The 23,228-nt window shown below is 42.7% G+C and overlaps 1 long non-coding RNA gene across 1 annotated transcript; it reads right to left on the bottom strand.

Annotated features, from left to right (window-relative positions):
• Window positions 1-21,401: 21,401 nt before the first annotated feature.
• LOC121638901 lies at window positions 21,402-23,228 on the bottom strand. The gene is made up of 4 exons (XR_006010100.1): window positions 22,618-23,228; window positions 22,297-22,435; window positions 22,053-22,147; window positions 21,402-21,970 (listed from the first exon to the last, which is right to left on the bottom strand). It is a non-coding gene; the product is annotated as an uncharacterized LOC121638901 (long non-coding RNA).

Below are 23,228 nucleotides of genomic sequence, written 5' to 3'. Positions count from 1 at the left end.
AAAATCAAGACAACTAGTTAGTCAACTGTCAGAATCCAGAAGGATACAACCACAAAAGGGGTACCCAAGAGATACAGCCAGATGTCCACAGAAAAACTCCAAGCATTGGCTGCACAACTAAGAAGATGCACAAAAGAAATAGAGGCTAGGAAAATAAACCGACTGTTCTCCACTAACCCAGCTAAAGTGTACTCCCAGTGGCAGGGTAATACCACACACGCTAAACCACCAAGGCTGGAAACTGAACAATATTGGAAAAACATATGGGAGAAAGAGTCATCACATAACAATAAAGCACAGTGGTTAAAAGAACTAAGAGTGGACCACAGCACCCTCCCTGAACAATGGTGGAGGGACAGGGTGGCTGAATCCTGGCCACCCTATTGGCCACCCCAAGCACTTCATCACAGCCATCATTATTTTCTTTTTTTCCTTTATGTGGGACATTTCTTGCGCTGCAATGGTGCTTCCAGACACTTTAACTGCGTACACATCCTGTCTTTTGGTGATTGGCACGGTTAGAGATTCCCCTCAGAGTGGCAGCTGTCAAATGTGACCAAACAAAGAATAATCCGAGGCACCGCTAGCCACCAGACATGCCAGGCAAATGTTTGGGCCACCGAGTGCCAGTGTTGTGCCATAAAGTGATGGTCTGCCAGAAACTGATTAGATGGTACTAAGGCAGTAGTTGGTTAGTAATCTGTATGGTATAACTCTTGAATAAAATCAGGCTAGAATTAATCTTTGTTTGTAATTCAAACACATAAATTCAACACATAAATCATAAACTAACTGGACTAACTTTACATTCTAAAAATAAACATGCATAAGATAAACACATGAAGTCTAAACAGTGAAGCAGCAACATGCCTGAACATGGTTTCTGATTATAGCAACTCTTCATCTGCAGCTGGTGTTAATCCGTTAAAGCACTTGCATAAGCAGACTTTCTTTGTTAATATGGACATAGTGTCACTTGCATGTTGGTTGGTATGTTGGTTTTATACGAAAAGAACAGCCGCTGAGCAGAGAGAGGAACTGTGCAACACAGCGTTAACAGGCTGCACAGCGTCTAATCAGTTTCTGGCAGATGATCACTTTATGGAACGACTGACTCGCTACAGAGCAGTGAGAATGTGGAGAGTTTGCAATGACAGAAGTGGACTGGAGCAGAACCACATAAATGGTCCCGCCTCCACCACTGGGTCTGGCTGCAAGTAGTGGTGTGTCTCATGGAACCAAACAGGCGAGAGTGAAGTTATCAAAATGAAGAGAAGTTTTCTGTCTTTGAAAAATAGGCAGAGCTGCTCAGTCTGTCCTCATGTTGAGTTCCTGGCTGTTGTGCTGAAATTAAAAAGATATCTTTGACAATAATCTTTCTTTAATTATCATATTAAAGCTGTGTGCAGTTAAACTGTCAAGATAACGTTAAGTTAGAATTTGTTGGCAATAGATTTAGATAATGCACTTCTAAAGTTAATAAAAGTAAGCTGTGTTCTGTCTGCAGGTGTTTATATTATATTTGCTGTGACATATATATTTTCTGTGTCAAACGTGCATTTATTCATCTATGTTCTGTATGCTGTAAATATAACACTAAAGAGTCAGTAACTTAGCCATACTTTGTTCTGGAGAGCTGAAACTTACTGGCTCTATTCATCTAGACCCAATGAGTAAGGTCAGCATAATATCTTCAAAAATGACCAAGTTATGGCTTTTGTCCACAAACCCATACTCACCTCCAATGTAAAGGTATTAGAAGTGGATACTTACAATACTTTGACATTGCGCGTCAAGTGGGGTTTGTGGACAGAGGCCGTAACCAGATCATATTTTGTCATAGAAGACAGGGCAAAGAGTATGAATGGTAAAATGCGCAAGGCTAACAAGTTTGTCCCCTTTTGGCTACCATATTCAAAGATATGCAACATGACAGCTTCCAGTTGGGTGTGCCACCACCTATGTATTTATAAACAACTCATTCTAAGCTATTGTGATTAGACTTTGGTCTGGATCCACCCCCATAAACAAACAAAACTCTTGGATCAGCTTGTTCCAAATTCAATGGGAACAGATGCCTGCTTCATTTTCCCAGGCAATGGTAAGATGGCAGTGGGCAAGCCCAGCCGACAGGAGAGCAATGATGCGAGCTGTAGTGTCTGATATGCAGGAACACTGTCCAAACCCCAACAGAGCTGCATGCATTGAAATTGCAAAAATGATTGTTTCCAAGTACTCTTTGACTTTTTCAGACATGTCTGAAGAAGGTGAACGGATGGGAATAGGGTACTTTCCCCTCATTAACCAGCTGAAGACGAGAGTGGAACATGTTAATCGAAACAATACAAGTGAGAGGATACGGAGAAGAAGGACAATAACACAGACTGGCAATTCTAATGCTAGAATCAAAACATCACTGTACACAGTGGACAGCTATGGCTACGTAAACTGGCAGCCAAAATGTCTCGCAGAGGGAGAAACAGTTCAGTCTTCAGAGGAGAGAAGAAAACACGCTTGGTTGCCACTTTTCAATCGTCTGGCCCTAGAGCTGCAGACTGGCCAGATATTTATAATTTAATTAATCTGACATACATATATCAGCGTCATATGATTAATAGCTGCTCTCCTCCTAGTATCAATGAGATTGAACAGCAGTGTCATTTCTCTTTACAAATGAGGACTCTGACCACTTCAGAATCCTGACTGAGATAACATTTGTTATCGAGTTGGAGAGGCTCTTCAGACTAAGGGGAAGAGAATTCTGGACTTCTTCTGAAGACACTATCAGAAAAAAGACATTCAATGCCTTCTCCAGGATCTTGACAGTAACACAAAGATGATGCAGAAATGCCGGAAGGGCGTTGCAGCAGTACTACTCCTGATGAAACACTTTGTGGAAAAGGATGAGTCTATCTTCATATTGGCAGATGTAAGTTAGCAAATAGTCCAAACAACAATGTGCAAGGTTAACTGAGTTGTTATTATTGGGCTGCATGTTAAAAATGATTGCTTTATTGTGTTTAAGACTACTACAAAAGCATCCATTGAGAGAGACATGACATTGCCATCACCACCAAGACTGATAATGCTTGGTAAGAAAAGATGTACAAGTTGTTGTAAAATAAGTATGTCTTGTTTGAAGTGTGCCTTTTTAAAGTGTCTAATGTTTTTGTCTTTTAGGGACCACATACCTTGATGCAACAAAATGGATTATGAGCATTGAGGGAAGGGCAGCCTACATTTTGGATGAGCACCTGGGCTTCTGTGTTTTTCGGAAGTTTCTACGCTTTCAACATTGAATGCCGGGAGCCAGCATGCGCAACACTGGAAGTATCTTTTTCTAAAAAGGCACTGGGAAGTCTTATCATCGGGATCAGCAACTCTGGTCATTGAGGGCCACTGTCCTGATGATTTTAGATGCTTCTCTGCTGCAACAAAAATAATGGGTCATTGCCACACTTGTGCAAAACTTGACAACAAGTTGATGGTGAATAATTTCATTTTAGTCAGGTGTGTTACAGCAGGGAAACATCAAAAACTTTCAGTATAGTGGCCCCTCAAGCCCTAGAGTTACTGATACATATCCTGTTAAATCTTCCAACAGGCTGGTGGCATGATTATATACACATGCAGCATACAGCAACAGCTCAGTGAAGCCCTCACAATATACACCATGTTGTTGTCATGCAGTTAGCCCTACTCCCTGCAAGTGATATCCATATTGTTGCCTGTCATATGCACAGCAAGGCCTGGAGTGGGTCAGAAGACCGGAGAGTTGATCAAGAGGAAGACAACCACAGTAAACAGCAGGGTGCTGTCCTTTCTTCGCCAGCTAACAGACTTTAAGTGGAAGAACTTGGATTAGGTGAGACACTTCACATTAGTATATACATTGGATGCAGAAAGCAAGTGCAGAAGATGATCTTTTTATTATACCGGTAACAGTGTTGCCAGTATGTTACTGTAAAAAAAAAAAACAATGTAATGTCTAACAGTGTGTCACAGCACTCAGTTATGTGCTGGTGTTTTGTAAAAACTCTTGAGGTTTATCTGTGTTTCTATTCTTGCTTTAGGATGGCATTAAGGAGGGTGCTGTGGGAAAAGACCCCATAGCCATATTCAAAGACCCCTCCTCTCCATCTACGTGTCTTAGACATGTGTGAAATGCCCAGGTTCATATCCTGGGAATGTGATGATGGCCAGGGCAAACCCAAAGTTTTAAAGAATAACCGATGCTGTAACCGATGGATCCACTGAAACCAAATTAACTCTTTTTGAAGAGTTTAAGTAGAAGATAGCAGTAGGAAAAACATATTATAAAAAACTATGGATTGAGGAGAACCAGCCTCCCTACAACATTTTACAGTATTCAAAGTATGGTAAATGATTGATATGAATTAATATGACCTTTCAGGGCACTGACAAAGCCATAGTCAGTTTGTGGAGGGAGATGGCTACAGTACCTTTTCATTAATTAAAAATCAGTGTAATTTTATTTATCCTGCACATTGTATATTTTTTGAATGGACTGATGATGAACTGAATGGATCATAATTAAAACAGAGGGTCCTAATCTTACCTATTACTGCATTACACAACAACTTTGCTCTTCTGAGCTGGGAAATTAAATCTGCCACAATCTTGCATACTGTCCGCTAATGCCTCCCCGACAATAAACCATAAAACTACAGGATGTAGTTCACCTGATAACCAACCAACCATTTTTTGTCCATTGCCGTCATTGGCCATTTCTCAACATGCGACCTGTGTCCTATGCTGTCATTGGTTAAAGATACGTCCTATTGTTAAACGCACGAACAGGTTTGTCAACTGCCAGTAAACTGCAGAAGAAGAAGAAGAAGAAGAAGAAGGAGCGTGAATAGAACTGGATGCATTGCATTGAGCCGAGAGATACAAAGGCAAGGTGTGTCATGGTTCTGTGTGTATGTGTGTCTGAGTTTGCAGGTAGGGCTGAGCAGGTTGCCATGGGGATGGAGGGTGGAGGCTGGAGCCACAATTGATACCACCTGCAGCTCATCAGCATGCTCGTTAGCCGGCTTTACTCCCGGCTATTTAGGATCAAGCAGGAGATCCAGTCTTCGCCAGATTGTCATTCTTTGCAGCATGGTAATCAGGCCTCTTTCTTCGATCTGTCTTGTGCCTTGTTCTCTGGAAAGCTTATTTTGTCATCTCTATTCCTCAGCCACAGACCTTGGCTTCTCGGATAACCACTGCACCCAGGTTAAGGACTATTCCTCGTACCAAGCTGACTGCCTGCCTGCTCGCCCTGCCTGCAACCAAGCTCATATCACCATCTCCAGAAACCATCTCTTGGCTACTCCTCCACCATCGGTCTACCTCTGGAACACAGTAAGCCGCTACCTTAGCAGACATTACCCCACACCTTCTCAGACCTGCAATAATCCTCTGTCCTCTCATAGGAAGAACCATCCGGACCTGGACCACGCCACAGTACTTATTATTAATAAACATTGTTTGCACTTTCCGCCTTGCCTCTCTGAGTGTTCTGCTTTTGGGTCCGCTTCCTGGCACTGCGGCCACAGGCCGTGATAAGATGAGTTTACGGTTTTATGTAATTAATCTGTACAGAATATTTATGATTAAAAAAGAAAATTCTTGGTATCTTAAGGTGCATTCCATTTGAACGGGGAAGCAGGAATTTCCCTCTTTGCTAGAAACGTTAACCACACACACTAATATACAACTGCTAACAGTCCTGCACTGAGTGAGCTGTTTTTTTTTTTTTTTTGTATTTTGGATTGTAATTGTCTGTGGGATATAGTTAGTCTTTATACTGGAATTTTGTTTATATAATGTTATTAGTGTAGTTACCGAGTTAAGATAGGACTTAAGCTCATTTGTAAACTCATTGGGATAGTTGCACAGGATGTTTAGTAATAGCTACAAGGCTAAGTAGCTAGGGTTACAAGAAACCTACTCCGGTGCAAATAACCCATTGCTAATGTGCATCTGGTTAGCTATAGATGTTTTCAAAGACAACAAGCTGTTAGGAAAACAAAATATAAATTGATTTATATGTAAAACATATTTGTAGATTTAATTATTTTTACTATTTTATAACTTGTTTATTATGAAGTTGCCTCAATATTTTTTATTTCTTTTACTTATATTGTAGGGCTGTGCAGGCCAGTGTAAAGACGAAGAATGTGTAAGGTACAGTATAATCATTGATCATGATTACAGATGTCTGTATGCATTTTAATGAATTGAAATCTATTGTAGTGGTTCCAAAATTGGGGTCAGAGGGTCAACAGCAAAGGTTGTATCATCAAAATCAGTTGAACCACTTTGATTAATTTTATATATTGGATAATCAGTAATAAGCAGATCTTCAAGCTTGCAGCACATCACATTGGATGCTTTGCGATCTTGTAGCTCTGCTATTTTTTACAAAATTATGAAAAATTTGGACACACAAACACAAATCATCTGGGGATTCCTGGCACAAAAATATGTCAACTGTAAACATAATCAGCATCTATCAAATGTTGCATTATTTGAATTAATCTTAAATTTTTATTCTTTGTAGGGCTCCTCCCTGAGCCGCCACCTTATCGTGGTGGAGTTTGTGCATCCTGATCATCCTAGCGGCTATGCTGTCGGGGGCTCATGCCCCTGGTAGGGTCACCCATGGCAAACAGGTGTCTAGGGGAGGGACCAGACGAAGTGCGGCTCAAATCGCCCCAATGATGATAAGAAAGCAAGGACCAAGTTTTCCTTTGCCCGGACGTGGGTCACCGGGGCCCCCCTCTGGAGCCAGGCCTGGAGGTGGGGCATGGAGTTGAGCGCCTGGTGGCCGGGCCTTCTCCTCCCGTGGGCTCACCACCTGCAGGAGGGGCCATAGGGGTCGGGTGCAGTGTGAGCTGGGCGGCTGCCAGAGGCGGGGACCCTGGCGGTCTAATCCTGGGGATGTGGAATGTCACCTCTCTGGCGGGGAAGGAGCCTGAGCTGGTGCGTGAGGTTGAGCGGTTCCGGCTAGATATAGTTGGATTCACCTCGACGCACGGCTTGGGCTTTGGAACCACTGTCCTTGAGAGGGGCTGGACCCTCTTCTATTCTGGAGTTGCTCCCGGTGAGAAGCGCCGAGCAGGCCCCCGACTCATTGCCCCCGACTTGGCGCCTGTACATTGGGGTTTACCCCGGTGGACGAAAGGGTAGCCTCTCTCTGCCTTTGGGTGGGGGGACGGGTCCTGACTATTGTTTGTGCTTATGCACCAAATAGCAGTTCAGAGTACCCACCCTTTTTGGAGTCCTTGGAGGGGGTGTTGGAGAGCACTCCTTCCGAGGACTCCCTCATTCTGCTGGGGGACTTCAATGCTCAAGTGGGCAATGACAGCGAGACCTGGAGGGGTGTGATTGGGAGGAACGGCCCCCCTAATCTAAATCTGAATGGTGTTTTGTTGTTGGACTTCTGTGCGCGTCATGGACTGTCCATAACGAACACCTTGTTCAGACAAAAGAGTGTCCACATGTGCCCTTGGCACCAGGACACTCTAGACCTGTTACGTCCCCTGAGGGACGTGAGTTTAGTGGTGATCATTGCCTACAGCTGGGACTTGTTCAGCCTGAAAAGGCTGAACCCTGATGTGTCTTTGGACTGGCTGGATTGGCTGTCTATCAATCTCCTTCCCTCTGATTGGTTGGCCTTCGAGCCAATCACCTTGCAGCTTCCTGGAAACCAGGAAATAAAGAGCTGCTGCAGTGTGTAGTCGGGAGGGAGAAGTAGCGCTGCACAGGCTGCTTCCCCTCACTTGGGATGAGAGAGGCTAATTAGCACAAGTGGCCTCTTCTCATTGTGTTTGGCTGGATAATGGCGGTGATGTTTTACTGGGTGTTTGTTGTGCTGGTTGGTAGTCTGTTTGGTGTTGGACAGTTTGAGTGTGTGCAGCAGGACAACTCCTGCCTGCACGTGTGTTCCCCGAGGGGGGAAAGGTAGAACAGTCCATTTAGTTTCACATTTAGTTTGGACCTACCTTTTGTTCTACACTCAGTATTGGTTTAAGCATCACTAGGCTTTCGTTTGTGTTCATCCATTTTGTTATCTTTGTGTTAAGTTTTAGGTTTATGTTGTGTTGGGCTAGATTAGGCTTTTGGTTGTGACGGATGTCACTTAGTTTATTGGAACTGCTGCCTTTTGGTTTGTTTCATTATCACCCCGAGTTATGGACACGTTTTGGTTTTACTCGGTGGTGTTTGTGTTTGGTTTTGGGTTAAATCTTTTGTCTTTATTTCAGCAGTTTCACTAACCCCAACACTTTACCATCTTTTGTTACAGGTTTTATTTGTCGTTTTACATTTATGTCAATAAACTGTGTTGGTTGACTTTTACACCTGTCCTCAACGTGCTTTTATGTTGCGCCCTTCCATTCCTCTGATATGGGTCGTAACATAAGTTCGATGATCAACTTTGTAGTCGTGTCGTCGGACTTGCGGGCTGCATGTTCTGGACACTTGGGTGAAGAGAGGGGCGGAGCTGTCAACTGATCACCACCTGGTGGTGAGTTGGCTCAGATGGTGGGGGAGGATGCTGGTCAGGCATGGCAGAGCCAAGCGTGTTGTGAGGGTCTGCTGGGAACATCTGGCAGAGTCCCCTGTCAGAAAGAGTTACAACTCTCATTTCCAGCAGAGCTTCAACCATGTCTCAGGTGAGGCGGGGGACATTGACTCCTAATGGGCTGTGTTCCGTGCTTCTATTGTCGAGGCGGCAAGCCGCAGCTGTTGCCGTAAGGTCGTTGGTGACTGTCGTGGCGGTAACCCCCAAACTTGTTGGTGGACACCGGCAGTAAGGGATGCCGTCAAGCAGAAGAAAGAGTCCTATCGGGCCTTTTTGGCCTGTGGGACTCTAGAGGCAGCTTATGGGTATCGGCGGGCTAAGCAGAGCGCAGCTTCGGCAGTCACTAAGAAAAAACTCGGGCATGGGAGGAGTTTGGAGAGGCCATGGAGAATGACTTCTGGACGGCTTCGAGGAGATTCTGGTCCACCATCCAGCGGCTCAGGAGGGGAAAGCAGTGCTCTGTCAACACTGTGTACAGTGAGGATGGGGGGCTGCTGACCTCGACTCGGGACGTTGTGAGGCGGTGGAGGGAATACTTCGAAGACCTTCTCAATCTCACCAACACGTCTTCCAATGAGGAAGCAGAGTCTGGGGTAGCTGATGCTGGCTCTTCTATCTCTGGGGCTGAGGTCGCTGAGGTGGTTAAAAAGCTTCTCGGTGGCAAGGCCCCGGGGGTGGATGAGGTCTGCCCAGAGTTCCTTAAGGCTCTGGATGCTGTAGGGCTGTCTTGGCTGACATGCCTCTGCAGCATCGCATGGACATCGGGGACAGTTCCCCTGGACTGGCAGACTGGGGTGGTGGTCCCCCTCTTCAAAAAGGGGATCACACTCTTCAGCCTCCCCGGTAAGGTCTATTCAGGGGTGCCTGAGAGGAGGATCCGTTGGATAGTTGAACCTCGGATTGAGGAGGAGCAGTGTGGTTTTCGTCCCAGTTGTGGAAAAGTGGACCAGCTCTACACCCTCTTCAGGGTCTTTTAGGGGGCATGGGAGTTTGCCCAACCAATCTACATGTGCTTTGTGGACTTGGAGAAGGCATTCGAACGTGTCCCCCTTTGACTCCTGTGGGGGGTACTCCGGGAGTATGGAGTGCCGGACTCACCTGTACGAGCTGTCTGGTCCCTGTACGACTGGTGTCCGAGCTTGGTCCGCATTGCCGGCAGTAAATCAGAATCGTTTCCAGTGCGGGTTGAACTCCGCCAAGGCTGCCTTTTGTCACCGATTCAATTCATAACTTTTATGGACAGAATTTCTAGGTGCAGCCGAGGTGTTGAGGGGATCCGGTTTGGTGGCCTCAGGATTGGGTCTCTGCTCTTTGCGGATGATGTGGTTCTGTTGGCTTCATCGGGCCGTAATCTTCAGCTCTCACTGGAGCGATTCGCAGCCGAGTGTGAAGCGGCTGGGATGAGAATCAGCACCTCCAAGTCCGAGACCATGGTCCTCAGCCGGAAAAGGGTGGAGTGCTCTCTCTGGGTCTGCAATAGGGTCCTGCCCAAAGTGGAGGAGTTCACCTTGTCTTGTTCACGAGTGAGGGAAGGATGGAGCGGGAGGTCAACAGGCGGATCGGTACCGCGTCTGCAGTGATGCAGACTCTGCATCAGTCTGTCGTGGTGAAGAAGGAGCTGAGCCAAAAGGCAAAGCTCTCGATTTACCGGTCGATCTACATTCCTACCCTCACCTATGGTCATGAGTTGTGGGTAGTGACCGAATAAACAAGATCGCGAGTACAAGCAGCCGAAATGAGTTTTCTCCGCAGGGTGGCCGGGCTCTCCTCTAGAGATAGGGTGAGAAGCTAGGTGATCCGGGAGGGGCTCAGAGTAGAGCCGCTGCTCCTCCACATGGAGAGGAGCCAGATGAGGTGGCTCGGGCATCTGTTTAAGATGCCTCCTGGGTTTCCCTGCTTAGGCAGCTGCCCCCGTGACCCGACTCCGGATAAGCGGCAGAAAATGGATGGATGGATGGATGGATGTAGGGCTGTGCTCCAGATTTTGACTTTAAGCAGGACAGCAGTGTAAGTGATATGGAAGGGAACTGGGGATACAGTGAGTGGAGGAATATGAGAAGACGAGCACTGAAAAGGGTACAAAAACTTGTGGACACAGTAGAAAATGAGCAGGAAAATGACAAATGGAAACATGGAGGTAGGCTTAAAGATTAAGGCATCGGGTGGATGTGAAGTGAGGCACACTGATAGTGATGAAGAGAGTGAGCTTAGTCTAACTATGGAGGCAGAACGTAGGTTTGATGATTCTGATGAGATGGACATGGATCACACAGATGCATGCAGCGAGAGCACTTCTGATTTAGGGGCTTCTCTTGCAGACTGGGCTACTGAGTTTAGCATTTCTCTGATGGCTTTATCAGCTTTGCTCTCCATCCTCAAACACCACAATCCCTTTCTGCCCAAAGATGGAAGAACATACAAGAACAACATACAAAACTGAGGCTTATGTAAGTGGAATATTTCACTATTTACATATAATAAATGCATTTCACAGGATTCTGGACAGTGTGTGGTCTGTTCTCCCAGATAGACACGCCTTCAAACTACAGCTGAATTTTGATGGTCTTCCACTTTTTAAGAGCACAGGCACTCAGTTTTGGCCAATGCTTTGCAGGGGTACAGTAAGAACCCAGTGGTGATTGGCCTTTTCTGTGGCAATTCTAAACCTTACTTTGTCAGAATATTTGACATCTGGTGAATGAATTAAAAACACTGAGCCTTTTTTTTTTTTTTTAAGACATTTGTTTTAAATGTCAGCTCTGTTGTCTGTGACACACCAGCCCAAGCATACTGCATATCATGAATGCGACAAGTGCCATCAAAGTGGTGTTTGAGTGGGTAGCCAGATGACATTCCCTGAGGTCAGTGCAAGGCGCAGGACAGACAAATGTTTTAGACAAGCCACTGATGAGGACCGCCATCGTGAATGCTCACCTTTGTCCAGCCTTGATATTGGTAAATGGTCTCTACTCATATAGCACTTTTATCCAAAGTGCTTTGCATATACATCACATTCACCCATTCACACACACAATCACACACTGATCGCGGAAGCTGCTATGCAAGGCGTTCAACCACGACCCATCAGGAGCAATTAGGGGTTCGGTGTCTTGCTCAGGGACACCTTGACATGAGCTCTCCGGGATCGAATTGGCAACCCTTGGGCTACAGGACAATCACTACCCACTGAGCAATGCCGGCCCATTGATATGATATATTGACATGGTTGCCACCTTCCCTTATGATTACATGGACTTAAAGTGCTTGGGGGTAATGAGACGTCTGCTTGATTTGTGGTTGGGTCCTCCTGGCTCATTATGTTGTCGTATGTTATCTACTCAGGCTTCATTGGTTTCAGAGCGACTACTTGCTTTGAAGGATTATATTCCATCAGAGTTTGCCAGAAGACCATGTACACTGACTGCGAGAAACAGGTGGAAGGCAACTGAAATACGCCAGTTTTTGTTGCATACTGGGCCTGTATTGAAGGATGGGCTGAAGTCTCAACTATATGACAATTTCATGCTTTTGTCTGTTGGTGTGTACATTTTAGTGAGCTCAGAATATTCTTTCAGAATTAATGACTTTGCAAACTTTTTATTGGTTTCATTTGATGAACACTTTGTCTTTATAGGCGATAATTTTAGTTTACAACATACATGGTCTTGCATGATAATTCTTTTCAATTCTACTCCTGATCTTTGTTCTCAAATAGATAAGGTACAGAGGTTGGAACATGAAGATGGGCCTGTGCAAGAGTCAACTAGTGTAGAAGTACACCAATTTAACGTGTTCTCCATGTATGAGATAACTGTCAAACCTTCAAGGAGAGATTCATGCATCAAAATTAGGAACAAAGTAGTCTTGGTTGAAAACTTTCCTATTGATGGAGGAATAGAATACATTGCAGGCAAAGAATACAGATGCAAGGAACCATTCTTTCTACATCCATTTGTTTCCAGAGAGTTAGGAATATACAAAGTTTCAAATTTTCCACTAAAGTTAAGTATTTTCAGATGGAGGAAAGTGTACAAAAGTACACCAGATTGCCATATCATGATGACTTTGTTGTTATTCCCCTTATACATTCAAATGAATGTCTCAACAAGGGTCACTGAACCCCCCTCCCCAAATAGGGTCCATGTGAATGACAGGATTGAATGCACTGTTATGTATAAACTTTTGTCATCAGTGTCTTAGTCACTAATTATATTGCTCTCATGTTCTCCAGTTAGATAACAAATTTTAGTAACATGAAAATAAACATGTCTTTACATTTTATATAGGCAATGTATCACATAGGTATATTTGAGAAAACTAATGAAGTGGAGGTGATACCATTAAAGTGGGTCAGCAGGGATGAATATATGTGGCCACCAAACAAAGTGGATGTTGTCAAGGCCACAAAACACCAAGAGCAACCTGGAGCAGGCTGGAAACCATAAAGGGTCCGAGTTATATTCACATCAAGTAGAGTTGTGTGATTTCTGGTGCCTGTTGAGACTAATCTCTGATTGAACATGTAAATACACATAATTTGTCACGAACAAATGCAAATGCAGAAATTTTATATAGGTGCATTATTGAAATATATCAGTTGCTTTTGGACTTTTTCATGTGAATAACAAAAAATGAACCATAAAGTAGTTGTTATTTGGTAGATGATTCCAATGAGGCGAGACTAAAGCTTCCAGAGGCTGTTTAACACACAGACCTTGGGACAGATGGAGAGGATTCCCCAATAAAACCCCAAAGGTGAAGAATGTGAGACCTTCAGCTGTTCCCTGCTGACGCTTGCTGCTTCGCTCTCGCTTCTGCCAATATTCTTATTTTTCTACTCAAGAAACTTATGAGCAATGGCTCCTGGATACTCATTAATCACCGGGACTATATTTTGTGGTAGAATTGGTTGGATACTACTATTTTTTAAGACTCTTACAATCTTGTCAGTGTCAGGTCAGCGTGGCCTACAAACAGAAGAAGCCTTTTCTACTAGCTGCAAGATGCCTCCTTTCTCTACAGATGACAATTACAAACTTCTACAGAGGGTCAACATGCTGGAAACAAAGATTCAACAGCTCGAGGTGAATGTGGAAGTGAATGGATTGTGTGAAAATGAAACAACTTTGCCTTTGATAAAAACAGCAGACATGATTGTGCTTGCACACAGCTAATTGGCACAAACTTAGCTGGAAAGAAAAAGGAGGACAATCTACAAGGTAATAACTCTTTCACTGATAGTCCCTGGAATGCTTGTGGTGCCAAGCCACAGAGTAAATCATCTTACAGGGAAATGGAAGGACGAGTAACAGGCAGAGCCCAGTTCACTGAGATTAGTGACATGACAGGCTGGCCTGCTCTACCATTCAGACCAAGCACATCCTCAATCTCTCTCATTAGCAAGACACAGTCGTGGCTAGTTATCAGAAGGAAAACTAACAAATCCTCTCCACAACCACCGGACATGCAACTACAGAACAGGTTTGCTCCATTGCTGCAGGATTCTGGATCTACATCTGATGACTGAGATGAAATCTCCCTACAAACCAAGGTTAGACCAAAAAATAACTCAGAAAGTAAAAGGCGACAAGAAATGCGAACGGCTGGGCCTCAGACTCTGATTGTTGGTGACTTCGGTGTGAAAGACGTGAGAAATGTATGTGGAAAATGTACAAAAGTACTGTGCTTTCCCAAGGATATGGTATCAGATGTGAAAGACAAAATTACGCAAATTGTGGCGGCACGCCCAAGTGTGGAAAACCTCATCCTGCATGTGGGGTCGAATGATGTCGTGAAACAACAATCTGGGGTGCTGAAGCAGGATTTTACTGAACTGCTGGATACGGTCAGCTGTCTGGATGCCCTTGATATTCATCAGTGCCCCTCTCCCTCCATTCAGAGGAGGAGTGGAGAGATTCAGTAAGCTGTTAATTCAGAATGCATGGCTGTTGGCTGCATGTACCACACATCCAGTTCATTTCATATACAACTTCAACTTCTTCTGGGACCGCAGGCACTTTTTTAAAGATGGATGGATTCTGCCTGAACAGGTCAGGAGTGAAGCTGTTCGCCTCTAACCTGTTTTATTCTCTGAACAGACACTCTGTTCCCTTGGACAAGGACAACAGACAAGAGAGACCAAAACATTGTGATAAGACAGAGCGTAGAGGAAACCTTAGGAAAAAACCTCCTCAGCCCCCTCCCAAAAAAAGCCCCAAAGCTCTCAGCGAGGATCCACCCCCATCATCTCATCATAATCCACCCAGGTCATCCTCCCTCTCCCCATCCTCCCCACCCTCCTGGACTTCACCTCCTAGATGAAGGAGCTGGTCACTATTGCAACCAAACTAACCACATGCCCCAGTATGTTTTTGTCCACCATAAACCCCCCCACCAGAACGACTAAAGGGAGGGCACCCAGCCCCTCCTGTACCACCATGCCAGCTTCACGTTTCAGATGTATGATGTGTGGAGGGTCCAGGCTGCATAGATAACGGCAGTCATGATTTTTCCCAGGACCAGCTAGATCCCTGTTTATTAGAAGGTTCAAAAATATCTGCAGTGTTTGGTAACAGAAGGAGAAAAGTAGCACGGTCAGAACACAGAGAGCTGCTTAAAAGTCTCCAAGTAGAGTTAACATACCCTGTGAGCCCCAGCGTGCCCCCAAACATAGGGTAAACAAATCTAAACCCATCAAGTTAGCTTTATTAAATGTTAGGTCATTAGCAGGGAAAACATTTTTAATTAATGATTTTATAACTGAGCACAACCTTGATGTTTTTAACTGAAACCTGGTTAAACCAAAAAAAAAACAAAAAAAAAACAGCATAGCTGCTCTTATAGAATCAACCCCTCCCAACTTTAGTTTTATCAGTAAGGTCAGACTGAAAAGGAGAGGAGGAGGAGTAGCAGTTTTATTTAATGAATCATTTCAGCGTAAGCAGTTATCTCTTGGAAGTTTTACTTCTTTTGAATACGTGGCTCTTCAGTTGAAAGCTTATTACAAAATAATATATCAAAATTTCTATAGACCACCAGGGCACTGTGCAGCATTTCATGGTGAGTTTAGTGAACTGCTGGCTACAATCTGTTTAGATTTTGACTGTGTAATTATTGTTGGTGATTTTAACATCCATGTAGACAACCCTCAGGACAAATCGACTAAAGATCTGAGTAACAGTCTGGAGAACTTTTGGCTGACTCAGCATATAACAGAGCCCACACACATTAAATGACACACTCTAGACTTAGTGATTTCTAAGGGTTTGGATGTTTCCAAGGTTACTCTGTGTGATGTGGGCCTGTCTGATCATTACTGTGTTTTCTTTGATTGTACAGTTCCTGTTCACACAAATGTCTCAATAGAGATGATCGCAAAACAGTGTATAACTGAAAACATGAGTGGGATGTTTAACCAGGCCTTCTCTTTAACACCTGCCCTATCAGGGGGTTCAGCCAACGAGCTTTTCACTAGTTTTAATGCTAAAATGTTAAATATTATGGATGCGATTTCTCCTATTAAGGTGAAGGTTGTCTCTGGAAAGAAAAAGTCTCCATGGAGAAATTCCACATTGGTGAAGCATGGAAAAAGAAAGTCGGAAGGCTGAGTGTAGATGGAGAAAAACAAATTTACGGGTTCATTATGACATGTATAAAGAGAAACTTCTACCAAGGCCTGCAATGAGTTTGCCTAATTTTTCACGGAAAAAATCCAAAATATCAGACAAGTAGTTGGTTTATCAACAGCAGGTTCAAAAGACATACTGTCCATTGAAAACCAGTTTAAACACTATGACACAGTTTAATCCCAATAACAGCAGAGATCTGGGCAGCATTTAATGTCAGCTGATGTCAGCTTATGTCCTCCTCTTGCTGCTTGGACATCCAGCCCACAGATCTCTTCAAAAAGGTCTCAAAGAACTTGTTTTTAATTTCGGGCATCTTCCCAGAACTTCGAAAAACAGCTATAATCAAGCCTCTGCTAAAAAAAGACAATCTAGACAAGACACAAATTGGGAATTACAGACCAATCTCAAATCCTCCTTTTCTAAGATAATCGAAAAAGCAGTTTTCATCAACTAAAAGACTTTTTAACACAAAACAACTGCTACTATGTCTTCTAGTCAGGTTTTAGAAAGCACCACAGCACTGAGAAGGCTTTGACCAAAGTCATTAATGACATATGTTTGAATACAGACTATTGAAAAATGTCAGTCTTAGTCTTACTGGACCTCAGAGCTGCATTTGATACAGTTGACCACAATATATTGTTTGAATGACTGGAGAACTGGGTGGGCCTCTCTGGCACTGCGCTACACTGGTTTAAATCTTATTTAGAGAATAGAAAGTACTTTGTGTCAATAGGTAACTTTACATCTGAGCAGACAAGAATTACATGGAGATTAGATTCTAGATAAAGTGGCACCCATGAAAATGAGTCAAATCTCCTTGAAGAATATTGTTCTTGGGTTACTGAAGCTGTTTTGAAGTTATAGAATTTTTCAGAGAAACTGTTTTAAGACTGAACATTTATAGAAGGAATTAAGGGCTTCTTTAAATGAACTGGAGAAAAGAGCTAGATTTAATTATTTCTGCCAGTTAATTTCCCAGAATAAGAAATACCCCCCTCCCCCCCAACCTTGTTTGATAGCAGTAGCTATATAGTGTTCTCAGCAATGCCCCAAATCCCTGTTTTCTCACTCAGATTTTAACATGTTTCTTTTTTTTTTTTTTTCTTCTCTTTTTTGATAAAGCCAGGTATCAGAAAAAACAGCTCACCATCAACTCTGCCAGTGTTTCCTCTCCTTTTCACACTTGGTCGGCCTTTGAAAAAGTAACAATGTGACATGTTAAAAATGATCAAAATACTTAGTGTATCATACACAGTTTAAAAAAATCATTTTATGGTGGAATTTCGAGAGTTAAAAATTAATATTTCATAATGTTTTTTCATTTTTTTCATAATTGTTACAACTAAGTCTTCCTAATACGGTACAACATTTATAAAGACCTTGTACAGTATTTAATATTTGATAAGAGTTTGATTACATGATCGTCTGCTTTTGACCAGCAGAGAGTTGTGTTGTGCGCTCACACAATGATGACATGCGCTCTTTGGAATAAAGCAAAATTAAGTGAAGACGTCGGCTGCATCTCCGTCCTGAATTTAGCTCTAAAGTAACAGCATACCTCTTCCAAATTGACAGAGCAAAGGATTCAACATTTTGGAGGCACAGCTGGGATGTTTGGTCAGAGAAAAATCTGCCAGCCTTAAGTGACAACTCGAGATGAATTTCCGTCATCAAACCCTAGCATCAGACAAATGAGCCACCACCGACATTCATCAAGGTTCTGTCAATATGTGCAGCAGGTTGTATTTCTAGGGCACACAACCACCACTAGAGGGCACTTCAATACAAAAAAGTTAATAGATATGCACGTTGAACTGTTTTATGGTGCTTCTCTGATGGAAATGGAATCGGATCTGTAGAAAAAATACAGTTAGAAGTCAATTATATATACTAAATTTTGAATAACTACTAAGCATATGTTGTGTACTATAAATACCTGCACTGGGATAAGAACAACGTGCAAACAAAACTCAAGGCCACCTAATCACACTTGTTAAAGATTATGTTGAAAAGCTGAGCTAGAAGACAAGGGAAATGTCTCATTTGCTCAATATACAGGACTTGAAATTGCAAAAATGTCAGAGTTAGAGGTAGCAGTTAGGAAGAGAGAGAAGACCTGCAGAAAGAAGACCACACTTCAAGCTAAAGAGGAAGCTATACATCAACTAAGAATAAGAAACTGAAACTGAGCCTACAAAGCACACCAGTAAAGAAACAAGCTTCAGCACCCTCAGATAGCACCATGTGGTGCAAAGATTTTAAGATATCAGGTCAAACAGGGGAACTTGGACAAAAACACAGGCTCACATTCAGAAGTTTGGCCAGGCAGATTGAAGGTGAGCTCAGTAAAGGCTACCAGGAAGATTAAATAATTGATGCAGTGATTCGTGCCATCACACCAGGTCTGCAGCTAAGAAGTTACCTGGATGTCAAAAGTGATCTTACTCTGGAATCCTAAGGTCTCACGACCAGGAAAGACCAACCATGACATTACAGGGAGAACCACTATCAGTGTCTTAAAGTTTGGATTTCCACTGAGACTTCACCTTGATGAAGGTGGTGAATTTCAACACCAACTTTTTGCTCAACTGAAAGAGCATTGTGGCATTGCAGGCTTGAGCACTAGTCCATATCATCCACAAGGAAATGGGCAAGTTGAGCGGTTTAACAACCAGACTTTGATTCAGATGTTAAACACTCTTACTGAGAAACAGGAAAGTGAGGCAAGGCAAGGCAGTTTATTTGTATAACACATTTCATGTACAGGATGATTCAAAGTGCTTTATATAAAACAAAAGCATTACAGATATTTAGAAATAGTAAAAGGCATCAACACATAATCACAATAAAATAATAAATTACATTAAAATGATTAAATGCAAGATACGGTAAAAAGTTACCGTGCAGATTTCATACATAGGCGCATGACAAAAAAAATGTTTTTAACCTGGATTTAAAAATGTCTACATTTGGTGAAAGTTTAATCTCAACTGGTGGTTTGTTCCACTTGTTTGCATCCTAACAGCTAAATGCTGCTTCTCCATGTTTAGTCTGGACTCTGGTCTGGACTAGTTGACCAGAGTCTTTGGATCTAAAAGCTCTGCTAGGTTTATATTCTCTGAACGTATCACAGATGTATTCTGGGCCTAAACCATTCTGGGATTTGTAAATCAGAAGGTGGAAACAGGGTATTATGAGGTCACACGAGAGAACGCAAGCAAAGCCGCTGTTTAGAGTAACAGACTATATGACAGTATAGACAGTATATATGACAGATGAGATATTCTGCCCTGTTGCCTGGTGTTCATGTTTTAGACAGGAACTTGACTCCACGTGGGGCTCTGGGCAAATTGAGAAACCACTGGGAAGACGTGGTGCACACAGTGGTTTGTCAGTTAAACAATCCAATGAAAGAGTTTATACATACTTATTTTGAACTCAGTTTAAAGGAATCAGTATTTAAATCAGACTAGTGTTTATTTACCACCTCCCTAAGAAGAGTGAAATTAACACAATTTGGTGTAGACCCACATATTCACTTTCAAAGTGTTCAAATCAATTCTAATAGCGTTCATTTGACTAAGGGACTGAACTCTGTCCCCTTCACTGTCTGCTCTGTTCATTACATATCTTTTCCACACTGACATGTAGAGACCAACGGACTGTTGAGTGTTTAGTTATTAGTTATAAATTTCTAGATGCTAATCAATTACCATTTATTCAATTATTATTATTATTATTATCATTATTATTATTATCATTATTATTATTATTATTATTATTTATAATATAGTTTCTTAAAAGGAAACCTGCATAGAACAGATTGTATCGAATCTTATCTTCCATTCAATCCCCCATCCTGAGCATGCACAAGTAGACTGTGGAGAGAAAAAACTCCTAATTTAAAGGAGGAAAAAAAACTTCAGCAGAACCAGACTCAGGAAGGGCGGCCATCTGCCTTGACCTGACAGGAAAGAGGGTCAACAAGCACAAAGTCAACAGCCAATAACACGGACCACACAGTGCTGGACAAACCAGTCTGACACCGCTCTGCGTGACTGCTTCTCCACAACAAACTGGGACATTTTCTGAGATGCTGCTTGTGCCAACATTGAGTACACAGAGCACGTAACGGGATACATTAACTAATCTATTGACATGGTTGTACCGTGAGTTACCGTTCTGATTTAAACCAACCAGAAGCCATGAGTTAACGGAACAGTCAGCTTGGCGCTCAGAGCATGAGCAATAGCTTTCCACTCTGGTAACCTCAGTAAGTACACAAAAGCATGGTATTATTTGAGGAAATGATCAAAACTGCTACAAGTCAATATAAGGATATAACTCAGTCTTGTTACAGAGGCTTGAACACCAAGGACATGTGGAAAAGGGCTCAGAAACATCGAGGAGTATAAGGGAAAAACATAAGGTTTGAGGAGGTGTCAAGTTGAACTTGTTTTATGCACGTTTTGAGAGAAACAGCGAGCTGGTAGTGCTTCTGGATCAGAATGACTGTCCTTTCCAGCTGACTTGGACAGATGTTCTTAAATAATGCACTGATGTGTTGACAGATGTCTTCACAGACATTTTCAATCTTTCCCTGCTCCAGTCTGTTGTCCCCACTTGCCTCAAGAAAATAACAATAATCCTGGTTCCAAAGAAGCAGAATGAGAGTTATCTAAATGACTATCGCCTCATTGCACTCACCTCCACCATCGTCCAAGCTAATCATCTCTGCCAGCTACACATGACCCGCTACAGTTTGCCTACAGGCCAAACAGGTCCACAGATGATGCTGTGGCAGTCATACCCCACACCGCCCTCTCTCACCTGGACCAGAGGAACAGTTTGTGGACTTTAGCTTTTAACTTCATTTAACTATCTACACTTGTTACAAAGCTCAGGGACCTGCATATCCGTACATCAATGTGCATCTGGATCCTGGACTTCTTATCAAACAGGCCACAATCTGTGGTCTTCCCCCACACAGACTCTGAAAATTGGGGCCCCCCCATGGCTGTGTCCTCAGCCCCCCTCCAGCTCTCTTTGTACACTTGCGACTGTACACCCATGTGAAGCTCTGTCATGACCATCAAGTTTGCCGACAACATAACAAAGGATGCCTTGAAATAAGTTAAACCTCAAACCAAAGTCAATGAGATAATGTCGTGGAATATCTGAATCCATCTCAATGAGGATGTTCTGTAGTTTAATGTTGATTTACCATCATAGTTCAGTTTTGTGTGCATATTAAACTGTTTGGAGGTGAGAGTTTGGTTTTGCAAGAAGAGTCTGAAGTTTTGTGAATGTAGCTTGAAAATTGGGTTTTATGTTCAGTTTGGAGAAAAGGAGAGAAGCTTTCGAGAAATGTGTCTTAGCAATCAGCAAACTGTAAACAATGCAAATAAAACAAATGTCTGAAAATGTCTCTGCAACACAAAAATCCACCGTTCTCCTAATAATCATCCATCTACTTATGTTTGCCTCATCTTCTCAAAGTCTACCTCCACATTCTTCAATGTACTGAAAGAGATCCACAGCAGACACTGGTCTCCAGCACAAGAATCAGCTCTTGCTCCAGGTTTTACCAGTCCAGCAGGGGCCACTGGGGCTGACTTTCCACTGAGGCAGTTGCTGCAGCTTTCAGCTTTTCCATGACAACCACCTCCACAGTCAGCCTACTGCCATCCTGGTCAATGAATTCGTAGAACACATTATCTTTTGGTCTGTGTTTGATTGCCACCTGCAAGATACAAACAAGATTTTGGTTAGAATTTCTTAAACATACCTCGTGTAATTTGACTGAGAGTGTGTGAGTAATATACTGGTAAACTGTCTGCTTTCCAGTAGCAATCAAACACTGATCCAAAGCCTCCACTGCTGAGAGAATCGTCTTCTTTGTACTTAGCCTCAAATTCAGCTAAAAACACAAACACATAGTTAGCTTTATGGTCCATCAGAATAATTTCAGTTATAATTTATTCATGTTGCCTAAACTATATGAAATAGTAAATACTTATGTTATAAATGACTAGCATGAAGCTAAATGCTACATTAATAATGATTTACCGCTTGTGTGCTTTCCTCTGCAGAGAGAGCTGTCTTCTTGTCTTTCTTCCTGCTTGGTGCCTCTTCTGTGCTGAAGGCCGTCCTCTTACGACTGACCTCAGATGTTTTGCATCTTTCATTAGTGCTGCTACAGGAGCCTCTGAATGATAGTAACACATATAAATGTTAGCATGTTGGCAATCACAACAATAATTCATTTGGCTGAATTCTGGTTATTTTAAAGAAATGTGTCAAAGTTAATGAGCATCATAACATTCATTTACAGAATCTAAAATATGCATTAACTACACAGTTATAATTTAACAAACAGGTTGAACCTACTACTGTTTGAGGAGGATGCTGTGTCATCGCTCAGAACAAGGTCTAGAAGTCCTTTTTTCTTCTTAGTGCTGCTTCTTCTTCTTCATCCTGTTTTCTTTTTCTGTTCCCTTGATTGACCTTGTCTTGTGACATTGACGATGGCCCATCTACCTCAGAAAGCCTTGGCATTTTTGCAGGGCTCTGAAGACGAGGACTGGCTTTTCTCTTCATTGCTTTGGTCCTCCCATCTTCTCCAGACACTGGACCAGGGAGGGTCATGGTTCTATTCTCCTCTACAAATGAGAAAAAAAACAACATAATATGTTAGTTTGTTGAAAATTTATCATCTTATGAGATCAGTTTTATACCACTACAGCTTTAGATCAGGGACACATGACCAGAGCAGGAAAAACATGAACTGTATTACAGAAACGTCCTGATTTACTAATTCAGTTTTGCTAGATAACCACTAATGGTGCGTTTGATTTGTAATCAGAAGTCGGATTTTCAGAGATCCCAGTGGGAAATACAACAAGAACGTCTCTTGAAGTCGGATATCCGACTCAGAAAGTCGGGAAAGACTCATTAACTCCGACTTCAGCCATTAATGATGCTGTTAATTCCCAGATCCG

This window comes from Melanotaenia boesemani, chromosome 4 (genome assembly GCF_017639745.1).
Source record: "Melanotaenia boesemani isolate fMelBoe1 chromosome 4, fMelBoe1.pri, whole genome shotgun sequence".
NCBI lineage: Eukaryota > Metazoa > Chordata > Actinopteri > Atheriniformes > Melanotaeniidae > Melanotaenia > Melanotaenia boesemani.
This window is presented reverse-complemented; position numbering and strand designations above follow the sequence as displayed.